The sequence below is a fragment of the Mastomys coucha genome, unplaced genomic scaffold (assembly GCF_008632895.1).
Source record: "Mastomys coucha isolate ucsf_1 unplaced genomic scaffold, UCSF_Mcou_1 pScaffold6, whole genome shotgun sequence".
Taxonomy (NCBI): domain Eukaryota; kingdom Metazoa; phylum Chordata; class Mammalia; order Rodentia; family Muridae; genus Mastomys; species Mastomys coucha.
Window position 1 is genome coordinate 85,721,286 of NW_022196912.1, and position 12,940 is coordinate 85,734,225.

The following is a 12,940-nucleotide window of genomic DNA, read 5'->3' on the forward strand; positions in this document are numbered from 1 at the left end:
AAGAAGAAGAAGAAGAAGAAGAAGAAGAAGAAGAAGAAGAAGAAGAAGAAGAAGAAGAAGTTGTTCTCTGTCATCATGACCTCGCCCCTTACTACTTTTAAAGGACAGTGGACACAGAGACCACCCCACACTCAGAGCACAAAAGTCTATAGCAGGCATACAGGGCAGGGCATGATTAGAACCCAGGACACAGATTTATCTAGATGTTTAGGAAGCTTCATAATTCCAAGCAGCTGAACCTCCCAAAACTATGTCAACGACTTTATATATTTTCTGGAATATCTGAAATAGCTCAACAGCTGGATTTCATGTGTTTTCTTTAGGAGTTTAATATTTCTCTATTTAAAAAAAAAAAAAGTTGTAAAGGGCAAAGAAAGTTGAGCTTGGGAGTTATAGCCGAGGCCTTTGCTCATGGCGACCCTTCACACTGTCCCGTGTTGTCGGCAGGACGGCCCATGTTCTTTTCAGTGTGACCAGCTCTGCCTGATGAGCTATTCACCTTTATGAGCCCCCGATCCCTCATTTGCAAAATGGAGCAACTAAATTAAATGGTCTATGTGGGATTTCTTCTTGAAGTATCTTTCTGCAACTTTATTGCTCTCCAGAAACGAAGAGTTCAAACCCCATGGGAACTGGCCTGACCGCTCGGTGGAGGTCATCCAAACCTGATTTCCACTCAGTTTGGTTTGGGCACTCCACTTTTAAATTGGCCTGGGAACGTCTCTAGAAGTTACCACTGGATGAAATAAATCCATCAAGGGCAGCTAATTAGCAGGAATACAGTTGCCAGCAGTAAGTAGCTTACCACGGGAGCTCCGGGAGGATATAGGGAAATGATTCTCCCCAGACCTCAAGAAAAGTTCCCCGGATTTGACACATGCATGGGGGGCGGGTGCCAGAATGAAGGGCAGAGAGGTGATGACTGAGTGTCTCTTTCTCTGAGAAAGTGTGATTCCCAAGAGTGTCTCAAGTGACAGAGGTCTGATTCCCCCTGAACCCTTCTGTTCAGAACAAAGTTAAGCTACGAAGCCCCAAAACAGGGCTCCTGCAGCCCACAGCTATCAAGTCTCTTGGCTCCTGGGACTATCTATTCTTCCTCTCCACGAGCCTTTTCCTGCTGGAGATTCTCCCTGAACAGTTGAAGTCTGGTCCCTTCAGGACCTGCCAAGACAAAATGATGTCCAGACCCATTCTTCTGCTGTCACAAGGGGCCTGAGCTGTCTTCCAGGGCCCTGTAGATGAAGAGTGAGTGACTACAATCCTATAGAGGACCTATGGACCTCAAGCCATGCTGGAAACTTATGCTTGGCTGCTGGCACGAGATTTCCGGCGCTGAGCCATGTACCCACATGTATCTTCAAGTTCGGCGGCTTCTGGAGATGGCCTCCACGACAGAAATAGGAACCTAAAGGAGCTGCAGCATCCAAGCCATTGCTGGTGGAGTCGAGTCTGTTTTCTGCTACTCTGCTACGGGCTTCGCAGCGCCACATTCCAAGGCTGCCATATAATTTACTTTAAACACAGAGTGGCACTTAACCACGCCACTGTTTGTGTCCAAATCAGCACTCAAAGGAAGCTGCCTTTTAAGCCTTAACTTTTTGAAGTTACCTCACCACCACACGTGACTTTGGCAGCCTGGTTATTTGTGCTTGAGGGGGTGACTCAAAGGCTGTAAGTGTGGCGTTAGACGTGTAGCCTCCTTAAGGGAACAGGCCTGCCACTCCCACTGATCCAACTTTGCATGGGCCTGCAGGCTTTCCGCATTGCCGCTTTGCCTGCTTTCTTCTGGCTGTGCTGAGCAGCTCCTGTGCAACCCAAGGCCGAGCTACTGCCGGGATCAACTTCCTCCGAGCCACAGCCCATCAGGACGACCTGTTTCTCTCAACTGAGCTTCCGAAGAGACCTGAATGTCTGGTTGCTCCACCCTGAAGGCTGTTCAGGGAGATGGGCAGTGCCTCTTGAGGACACGACAGGAGGGTCGATAACTGCTGGGTTAGATGCTATTCTTCACTGTGTCTGGGATCTCTCTTAAAAAAAAAAAAAGCCATTCACAAGTGATTCATTTCAAACCACTGGTTTAAATGTATGTAACTTGGAAGCACTGACGGTATAGAAACCATGTAACAGAACCCTCCTAGCAAACTAGTGTAAGTAGGTCAGTATGATTTCCCCCACTTTATACTTGGGGAGCAGAATCTGCTAGGCAGAGCTAGGACCAAAAGCCAGCGAGGTGCTAAAGTTAAAACTGAAACGACTTCCCATCTGGGTCAAGCTCATGTGGTCACAGTGCAAAGAGGGTGGCCATGCCATGCACCAGGCAAACGAAGGCTGTTCTTTTAGAACACAACAGGAATCATCGGCCACAACTAACAAGTACAGCTCACTTGGCAACCAACACTTGATAATTTTCCTGCATCCTTTGCCAACAGGAGCACATCTGGGTGAGTCGTGAGGTCCATGAAACCTTACAACTCAGACTGTCCAGTTGAGAGACTCCGAGGGCTGCGCTGGCCGTGAGTGGGGAGGGTACAGAAGACTCCAGTCAGGAAGCATCCTCACAGAAGCGTTTACAGGCCCTTCCCTTCTATAAAGTCTCCTATCACCAAGGTCTCAGTAACCTTCCTTCATTGTCCTAGGTAATTATTCATTCGGTGGTTTGTCTCCCATGTATGTTTTTATTCTTCTTCCTAGAAATCAGTTCAGTGGTTAAGAGCACTTGCTGTTCTTCCCGAGGAGCCAAGTTTAGTTCCCAGCACCCGTGTCAAATGGCTCACAATCACCTGAAACTCCAGCTCCAAGGGATCTGATGCTCTTCTGCCCTCCATAGGAACCCACACATATGTAGTGTATATTCACACTAACTTGGACACACACATTCAAATAAATAAAAATTAAAACCAGCCAGGTGGTGGTGTACCCCTTTAATCCCAGCACTCTGGAGCCAGAGGCAGGCAGATCTCTGAGTTAGAGGGCAGCCTGGTCTATAGAGCAAGTTTTAGGACAGCCCTAGATACATAGAGGAACTCTGTCTCAGAAGAAAAAAAAAATCTTCAGTTTTCTTGAAAATACAATGAGAATAGATTATACTTGATCCTCAAAAAAAAAAAGTGAAAGCAAAATATTTGTGCATTTATTTAAACAAAGTCTTGCAATAATATAGTGGAGGCTAGCCTTGAATTTCCAATTGCTAAGATATAGGGTACCATTAAGCCAGATGAAAACTTAAAGTAACTGACTGGCCTCAATACACAAGTGAAGCTTTAACACACAGAACTCAGGGAAGGACTAGATTGGTGTTAAAGTAAGGAAAACAAAAATGATCCTGGTAGAAATTATCCTCATGTTTTAGGAAATGAAATGCAATTTTAAATGCAGAACCTTTGTCTGGATCGACCAGCCAGCCCATGAGATTCCTCACAGTAAATCGAGGAAACGGCCTGAACAGGGACTCTGAATTCTACACACCCAAACACTCAGATATAGTAGATTATGAAAACTCACTCTATCTTGACCACTCTGGATGCCAGCGGTCCATGAATCACCCCTCCCCCTTCCAACTCTGTCAGTGACTTTTGCCAAGGTCAAATTCACATTGTTTCCCCTGCTGACAAAGCCTCTTCACCGCTCTTCAGGTTCGGTGACTTTTCCTTCTCCTTCCCCAGGTACCACTGTAAGGTCTGCCCATTGTGGCTCCAGGTCACGGTGGCCACTCATCCCAGATCCCAGCACAGCTCCTGTGCTGAGGAGCCAGCCTGACTCCGGTCTTCTTCACTAGACTTTGAGCAGTCTAAGCATTAAGACTACATTTGCTGTGTTGGATGTAGACAGTGGGGAAAATGCTCAATCAAGAAACAAGTGAAGGAAAGCAAGGTGTCAACACACAGCACATGCAGGGCAGGAAATACAGTCAGAAATTTTCCCATCGACTTTGTTCTGCCAGTTCACAAACTGTAGTCCTTCCTAGAAACCTTGTGGTTATTGCTAGTCAAATGCTGGGGTACAGGAAAAATTCAAGTGTCTTGGAGACTCTGAACAACACATAGAAGGTACACTGGACTTGTCAGTTTTAGAACTGTCCTCTCTTCATTCTTAGGTTTTAAACATTGTAGTCTTCCTAATAATGACTGTAGGGGAAGTACATATGAGATATTCTCTCTCTCTCTTTCTCTCTCTCTTCTCTCTCTCTCTCTCTCTCTCTCACTGTTTGTGTGTGTGTGTGTGTGTGTGTGTGTCTGTGGTATGGTGTGTTCTTTCTATGTCTTTCATTAAATGAACTGTGCTGGGCTTTATTTAGCCAGTGAATCAGAGCATAGTCTGCAGCTGCTTTCTGCTACCCCAGGAGCCCACAGGGATGTTTTTCACTTAGCCTTAAAAACTTCAATGCTGAGACAGTTAAACATCAGCAGCAAATATTTTACACCCCACAAGTTAGTAAAATGAATTTTTAAAATGCAAATTGGAGCAAAGGGAGGTTGGAAATTTTGTCTGGGATGCACACTTGTCTATTTAATACCATCTTAAATGACGATGCTGTCCAGTCATGTACAAATTTAAAGCTGTGTAATTAAGCACATTAGGAAGCTTTTAAATGTTCCAGATAGGAGAAAAAACAGTATATTGATAATAAAACTTACACTGTATAGCTTGAGACCTAGGAAGACAGTTCACATTAGCTCTCCTGTTAGATAGATGAGCCAACATTATCATGATTTTAAGGCACCAACATTGACTGCCTCCCCTGTCTCAAGCATAATGTGAGGCTGGAGGAAAACATCACCAGCAAAATTGGTAGTTTGAATCTGTGTGTGTTAGTGGCAGAAATGAGAGGGATCTATGTCTTTCTTAGAGTTACAAAGGAACTCAGGAGAGGTTGAATAATTTCTATGGTTTGAATTTTTTGAGAATCAATGAAATAAAAACTGAAAACAGAACCCAGTATCTCTAAAATGTCTGTCTGTATTTGTCCTATAGCCCTTTTGGAATCTCCTTTTTCTTTCTTTCTTATTTTTTTTTTTTAAATGGTGGTTTGGAAATAGACATGTTCTAGACTGGGCAGAAAGCAGTGCCTCTACAATGCTGGCATATGCTTTGGAACTGAATTTATTCAGTGTCTTAGAGAACTATTATTAAATATGTATACATATGCACGTAGGGTTTCATTGCTTATATACTATTATATGTATTTCTATAATTTTCAAATTGTTTAGCACCTCAGGACACACCTGAACACTCCAGCCAACAGTTCTAAATAATGGTCATTCCTCACTCTTTGTAAAACATGCTTCCCTCTCATCAGCTTATCCAAATCTTGCCTTAGCATACATGTTAACCCACTCATGTTAACTGTGGCCTCATGTAATTCCCTAGCACTTCCTATCAGATTCAGTCTTTACAGAATTTAATATTCTTCTTCTCTCTTTCCATCTGGACTAAATTGTGAAATCTCAAAGAACAAAGCTTGTGTCTTATCCTTTGGAATTGTCCTTACCTAGGTTTTCACTTGGCATTAAATATGCAGGATAAATATGTGTGTGTCCGAACCTTGGTGGTACTCCAAGGTCTGATGGGAAGAAGATAACACAGTGGAGAGAAAGAACAGGCGTTTGCATCCAACAGAACGTTTTAACCTCTGTGGCTGCTGTTTCTTTGTTGTTGCCATGGTATAGGCATTGGGATTCTCAAAGGGAAGAAAAGGGTACAGTGCCTTCTACAGAGAGATTATGGATCAAATGGAAGCTGTCTCTGCACCAAGGTGTAGATGAAAAATATCCTCTTGTGTACTAACTTGCCAAATAGATTAGTATAGTTTTGCGGTATTTCTTATTCAGGGAAATAAAAATTATGAGTAACATTATTTGAACTCGGGAGAAGAGAGGAGGGAAAACAGGAAAGGCTGCAGTTGGTGGCAGGCTTGCCTGTGTGACTTTTTCTCATCATTAAGATCTGGATGGGGCGGGAGAGATGGCTCAGCGGTTAAGAGCACTGACTACTCTTCTGAAGGTCCTGAGTTCAAATCCCAGCAACCACATGGTGGCTCACAACCATCTGTAATGGGATCTGGTGTGTCTGAAGACAGCTACAGTGTACTCACATACATAAAACAAATAAATTAAAAAAAAAAAAAAGATCTGGATGAGGGTTTTCTGCACAGTGACCATAGCACCAGGCACATCTTCATAAGGAAAGGTTTCCAGGAAACTTGTTTTGCCAATCACTCCCTCTGACATCTCGTTCTGCCAATCACTTACTCACTGACAGGATTTATCATTCTCCCCAAGCTACTCTGGTCTGATGTTAAATTAAGACAAACAACTCTAAGACACATCGAGGGGGGATCTTAAAGGAATTTACCATGTAACGATTTACCTTGAGTCACATGACAAGTTTTGGTTACTTAGAATCTACTCAGAGATTCGCTGAGTGATAACGGTCTTCACCTCCTTTATCCTTCTGCAGTGGGATGGGCCTTTGCATTAAATGTAAGAAAAACAAAGCTGTTTCTTTACTGGTTCCAATTAGCCGACATCCTGCACACAAATGGTCTTTTTCTTTTCAGTTGCACCTGTGATTTCCAGCAAAGGCAAAGTCTGAAGTATTCTGGTTGACTTGACAACCTACAGCTGGGACCTGGGTGAGTGTACTGGTTCAGAGAGTCTGATGAGCTGGTGATCAGTTGGTGAGGAGCTAACATGGGGGTGGGGGCTGGGAGGAGGAGATGGCCAAGGACAGAGATGTACAAAGAACCTTACTCCCCACTCTTCTCTAAGGGTTACATTTCTTTGTCCTTTCCTGGCCTCCCATCTCCAAAGAGTGTGACTATTTGGTAAGACATTTGTCCCTGTGAGGTTTAGTTGGATGTACCGGGTAGTGAGTGACAAAGGACAATGGTTTAAGGGTCAGAAAGACCTGGGCTTGAATCCTGCTTGTACTATCAGCTACCACCCCGAGCAGAGAACCCTCTTTAGGTCTTGTTTCTCTCATCTACAAAAATGGGGATAATTGCTGTACATACTATGTAGGGTTTGGTGAAGATTAAGCAAGGTGCTGGGGCCATCATGACTGCTTGATAATTATCAACTATAATTTTCAAAGTACTATAAGCTCCTTATGGTAAAAGGCTCACATAGTTCAAAATCCCAATTATCCCAGGTAGGCTTGCGGGACCTTTTCAACTTTAAGTAGGCTTCATTTGTATGCCAAATGGGCTGATATTTAGATGACTCACACACTCTCTGACTATTCTTCTTGTCTTTGGAACTGTATCCATGTGGGCTGGGAATGTAGCTCAGCAGTAGGGCACTTGCTTCATAGATACAAGGCCTTGGCTTCAATTGCCAGCACAGCAAACAAACAAACTGTGCACCATCAGTGCTGTGTGGGTCTATCTGCACTACACGGAGCTCAGGATCTCTTAACAAGTGTACTTGGGACTGGTGGGGCCTGGTAGCCCACACCTTTAATCCTGGCAGAGGGAGGCAGAGGGAGGCAGAGGGGGGCAGAGGGGGCAGAGGGGAGCAGAGAGGGGCAGAGGGAGGCAGATCTCTTCTGTGAGTTCCAAGGCAGCTGGAGCTACACAGTGAGAACTTGCCTCCAAAAGACAGAAATAAGAAACGGAGCCTGGACAAAGTTGGAAGAAGGCAGGATCAAAGTCAAGTCCTGAGCTAGATTCCATCACTGTTCTTTGAGATTCTCGGCCACATTTATTTCCTGATGGAACATTAATCACAAATTATTAGTCCCTGCTCTCAGCTAAAGTATGTTTGTAAGGCCTAGAAAGACATTTCATAAGCCTCAGATGTGTCCCAGAGAAACTGAGCCACATCAGAAGGTCTCTCCAGATAAGACACACTCCTGTGTCTGAGGAGCATGAGATGAAGAAGCCTGGACCACAGAAGAACATCATACACCAAAGGTAGGAGAGGACAGATAGAGGCTGTAAGGCCAAGACAGGAAGTGGCAGCTGGGCATGTTGGGTACCAGTGCTCCAAAGGCAGGCAGGCCAGGTGGCGCCTGCTCTGCTAGCTCCAGGCTGATGTTAAAGACCAGGAGTGGCTCTGGCAGCTCCCTGTTCCCTGTGTCCTTTCTTTTGGGCTTGGTTATCACTCAGGCCTGTCTCTGCTTCCCTTGCCACTCTGCACTTTACTCAGTTTAAAGTCTGCAGTACCTGCAGAGCCAGAGAATGACTGGAAGACGGAGGCTGTCCATTTCTAGAAACACAAGATGACCGCGAGCTTCCGCACTACTCAGACCGCTACAACTGTTAAGGAGGACGTTATGAATGATAAAAGCATAAGACATTCTGAGCAACTGAGCATAATTGTAGTGTCATACATTTTACACACGGAAATGTTTTAGAAACTTCTTAGAGTTGTATAATTATCACCACAATCCAGTTTGGGAACAATTCCAACATCTCCCAGATGAGCCCCATGACTGCTGTCTCTTACCCCAAGCCACAGGCAGGCTCTAATACACTCTGTTTCCATTGATTTCCCATTTCATGGACTCATCTGTCATTTACAGCTTTAAAGTTCATTCATGAGGTGTCAGCTATGTGTTCTTTTTATTCTGGGTTAGACTTCCCTTCCCCACCCCACCCCCACACCAAGTTATTTCCAACTGACATTGTTAATGATGCTGCTAAGAATACGCACACACACTGGGTGGTGGTAGAGCATGCCTTTAAATTGCTAAGCTCCATGGGCAGAGGCAGGCAGATCTCTGAGTTCAAGGCCAGCCTGGTCTACAAAGGTAGTTCAGGACAGCTGGGGCTACACAGAAAAACCCTGTCTCAAGAAAGGGGGAGGGGGGAAGAAAGAGAGAGAGAGAGACTTGGGCTGGGTGATACCATAGATTTAACTTGATAGAAATAAAAAAAAAAAAAACAAAAACAAAACAAAAAAAAAACTGCCAAGTTGCTTTCTGGAATGAAAAGAATCCCCAATTCCTGCCAGCCTCGCATGAGGAGGGTTCCAGTTGCTCCATAGCCTTGTAAGTCTTTGTGTCTGTCTTTTTAATGATACTCACCCTGTGGGATTGTAAGCACCATACAGTGACACACACCACTCATCAATGTGAAACCACACAGGTTGAAAAAGTCTGCTTCATCAGACACTCAGAATAAAAGGGGGAAAGAGACCTAGTCCTTGTGGCAGATGCTGGAGCAGGGTGCTGGAGGGGCGTCTTCCCCCAGCCAACTGGTCAGGTGCCTCTCTGTGGAAGGCCTGCTCTGTTTCCACACACTGACATAGGTCCTTTTAGGATAAGCCTCTTACAGCCTGAGTTGTTATTTCAAAGAAAGCAGAATCAGGGAAATAGTCTGTTGCTGATTTTCTTCTCAAACGATGGGATTGGATGAAAGTCTGAGATGAACATTTCCACATTTCACAACCCAAAACTTATAATCCCTAGGAGAGTTTTGTAGTCATCATTTTACAAGTGAAGAAGCACAGGCCCAGAGAGGTCAGCTAAATCACAAAAGGTCACACAGATAGTGAGAGAAGCTGAGATTCAGTCCTACATCGTTTAGTTCCAAGCTGGAATTCACTATGCCAAGAACAAACAAACAAAGCAGGACAATCTTTAAGGATCGGAGGGCTTTAATGGAAAGCACATGTAAATGTCAACTGGTGGGGCTCCACTCTGAGCTTTTCAATTGCCTATTATTATCCCTCCTGTACGCAGCAATTATCTTGTGGTGCGGTGTTTCTCACTTCTACTCTCTGATGCCAAGCGTGATGCAGAGTTTAAGCCCTGGGGACTGAGAGTGCAGCTGGTGGCTCCAGGGGGGAACATGGAGGAGTGGGGTTGAAGACATTTTCATTCTCCTAGCTAAGAAAAGATTGCCCAGTTAGTGCAGAGAAAAGCCGCCGAGTCATTTTTTACCACCCAAGGTGAGAAACAGAGAGGCTCCAGAATTAAACTGGTACATTTTTTGAGTAATAGTTCTGCTTCTCTTGGGTAGGAGGAACTTTTACTGATGTCACTGCCGCCTACCACCACCTGGCATCTCTGTGGTGGCTCGAGGGGGAGAGGGTGCGGGAAGGATGGTGTACTTGGAAGAAGTTATGTGGCCCTCTCTGGGCGAAGGCACTCTCTGTAGGCTGTCTGGTTTTATTGCCTCCTCTATGCCTTACAGAATCAAGTCAGGGGCTGTTCATGCTTAGTTTGGGATTCTGAGACAAGCAAGAGAGATGAGAATATGAATAATATACTAGGAAGTAACGTTTTCTTGATATTAGGGCCAACACAGATTCTGGTAATTGAGGATTATTTGTGTGTTTAACAATTAAGTCTTTAAATTGTAGGACTAGACGTTTAAGTCCCAACTCTAGCAAAGTCTTGTAGCTTGGCTCATCTTGTATACTTAATAGCGCTTACCTTCTAATGGGAATAATCAGACAAAGCTACTAGCTAACCCTGGGGTCTAAGAGTGAGGGGAAGGACTAGAGAGAAACTTCCACGTTGTTCTGCTAAAATAGGTGTTATTGTGAAGCTAATGAAGAAAGTGATGTGGCATAGATCAACCTGTTCCCAAACTGTGTTTCAAGAGAGGATCTTGTGGGCTGAGCAGCCCCAACTCCATTTTAAGTCTGAGGAACACTGAGTGAATACAAACCCAGCAGAATACATTCTTGACCAGCATCAAACCATCTCTCCAGATCCCATGATAAATTTATAAATGTTGATTTATTTAGCTCCAAGTCTAGGAAATAAAACTGCCTGGTGCTTGGCCTGGGAGGGAGTCTCCTAATTCTCATTCTCTCTCTTTCTACACTTCCATGGTTTTCTGCTTGGGAAAGCTGAGGTTGCCTCCAGCCCGTTACAGGTTTTATACCTTATCTGGTCATCACAGTCTGGGCCCACATCAAGAGCCTACAGAGCAGTGATGTCAGCATGTGGGCTAGCCATGGGGCAACAAGAAGCCCATCTCTTACCCAGATGTGCAGAGCAAGGCAGGCTGCAGATGCCAGCCTGAAGATCAACCATCTCCCTAAACAAGTAACTAACACAGCTTGTTACCGACGATTACTTCCGATGTGTTTGCTGTTTGTACTACAAACACAGCTGCACATCTTTGAATTAAAAAAAAAAAAAAGGGAAAGTGAGTAATTATTTGCCTTAATTAGAAGGTAACCGTAGAATTATAATAAAAATTAGTGTTGTGTTTTTACAAGGAAAGCATGTTAAATCAAATGGTACGTAAGGATAATAACTCTAATCAATTTTCACATCTGTACCTAAAACCAAAGTCCTGAGAGGGATCTGAACTGCTTGGAACTAGCAGCAAAGTGGTTACATATTCCACATGCAGAATGACCTTCAGAGGCAGCATTTTGACACGCCTTCTCTCCCTCTACCCCTGTTTTATGAATGTTGGATGGACAGAGAAATTCAGCACATGTAGTCTGTGCTCTGAGTTCCATCGTCTGTATTCTTAAAAGTCTGTATTATCGTATGTATGAAATTTCAGAGAAGAAGGGTTAGAGGCTCTGTTACATGGGGCCCTGGGTATAGCCCCACTGTCACAAGAGGAAAGCCCAAATGAAACGTAGAGAGCTCACCTAAGCATGGCAGCTTGTATGGCCAGAGCAAAGTAGGTTGCAAGAGCCAGCCCTGCAGCCTAAGCCTGTATGCTTAGTATTATTTAATATGTTTGTGGGCTACTTGGGCTTTTCTACACTTAAATGAATCCATAACAACACTGAATATACAAGTATATTTTCATACAACAAAACGATGCATAGCTATCTCTTAAAAGTGTTTGTATCTTGTCACATATAGTATACTGCACATAGTCTCGTTATCATGCTTGGGAGACTAATTTAGGTGAAGCCAGAATAAATAAATACACAGCCCCTTTGCTAAGAGGGGAAAGGGCGGAGGGGAAGGAGGGGAGGAGGGAGCGGAAGAGGGACTCTCCCCTCAAGAGAAAGGGGGAAAGGATTATACAGTAATGATGCTTGCCTGACCTGGGCCTAGCATGGTATCTCAACCATATTTGGCATGCAGTGAGCATCTCTTTGAATAAATGAATGGATGTTTATCATATCTCTGAATTATCTCTACTCCCCTATTCCCCAAACTAATTATTTGTCAAGGTGAAGGCTTTAATCAAAGCTCTTAGGCTAAGAAAATTAAATTGCTGGGCTTGGCCCCTTTTTGTAGGAAATGCAAAACTCCTGAAATTCAAATCCTCTTGAGAAATCCAAAATTTCATTTATCTTTTTTTCTCTTTTCTTAAAAACAAAAGAAAATGTAAAAGGTTAATTTATTAGCTTTTAGCAAATGAAAACAAAACAAAAAACTCTAGAGAAAAAAGTAGAAAACCCTCTCTCGTGAATCCGGATGTAACTTGTAACTTAGTGTAGCTGAAAGAGAGCAGTCAGGAAAACCAGACACAGGCCCTGGCACACTGGTTGTCCCTGATCCGGTAATCTAATTGTTTCTCCTGTACAAAGTGAACATGTTAGCTTAGACTATCTGCAAGTTCCTTTCAGGTCTGAAAATAGTTTCCCAACTGTCCTTCGTCGAACAGAGACTAACCTGTGCTTAGTGTTAAGCTTAGCTTCTTTGCCAGTACTGTGCAAAGAACCTGGCTATGTCCTGTTCTCGGACCCTTTAACATCACAAATCATGGGAACCTAGCTACAGGCAAACAAAATCCTTAATTGTCAATCAATGTTCCCGGGTGCACAGGGTTTTGTTTTGTTTGTAAACGATATTTAGGGAAAAATTCAAATCCTCTCATTTTCTTTAATGTTTTAAATACATTTTTACTATGAGGCAGCATTTTAAGTTTGGAGAATATACTCTCTTCTGTTGACCAGGTTTGAACCTGGCTTCCGTTCCAGGTAGAGACTTCTTTATGCTGTAGGAAAGTTCACCTTTTAAAAAGAGTGGTTATTTACATGTAAATAAAGAAAATATCTAATTAAAA

General features: G+C 43.7%; 1 protein-coding gene across 3 annotated transcripts in view; it reads left to right on the plus strand.

Moving 5' to 3' along the window:
• Frmd6 (FERM domain containing 6) overlaps window positions 1-12,940 on the plus strand; it is a 242,514-nt gene that overhangs the window by 135,798 nt on the left and 93,776 nt on the right. For 2 of the 3 annotated variants that reach the window (XM_031357087.1, XM_031357084.1), the window contains one exon: window positions 6,557-6,631. The gene's annotated coding sequence lies outside the window, so the exon portion shown is untranslated. Of the gene's footprint in view, window positions 1-2,429; window positions 2,637-6,556; window positions 6,632-12,940 lie in introns of all 3 variants that reach the window. The other variant, XM_031357086.1, reaches the window with a different exon arrangement.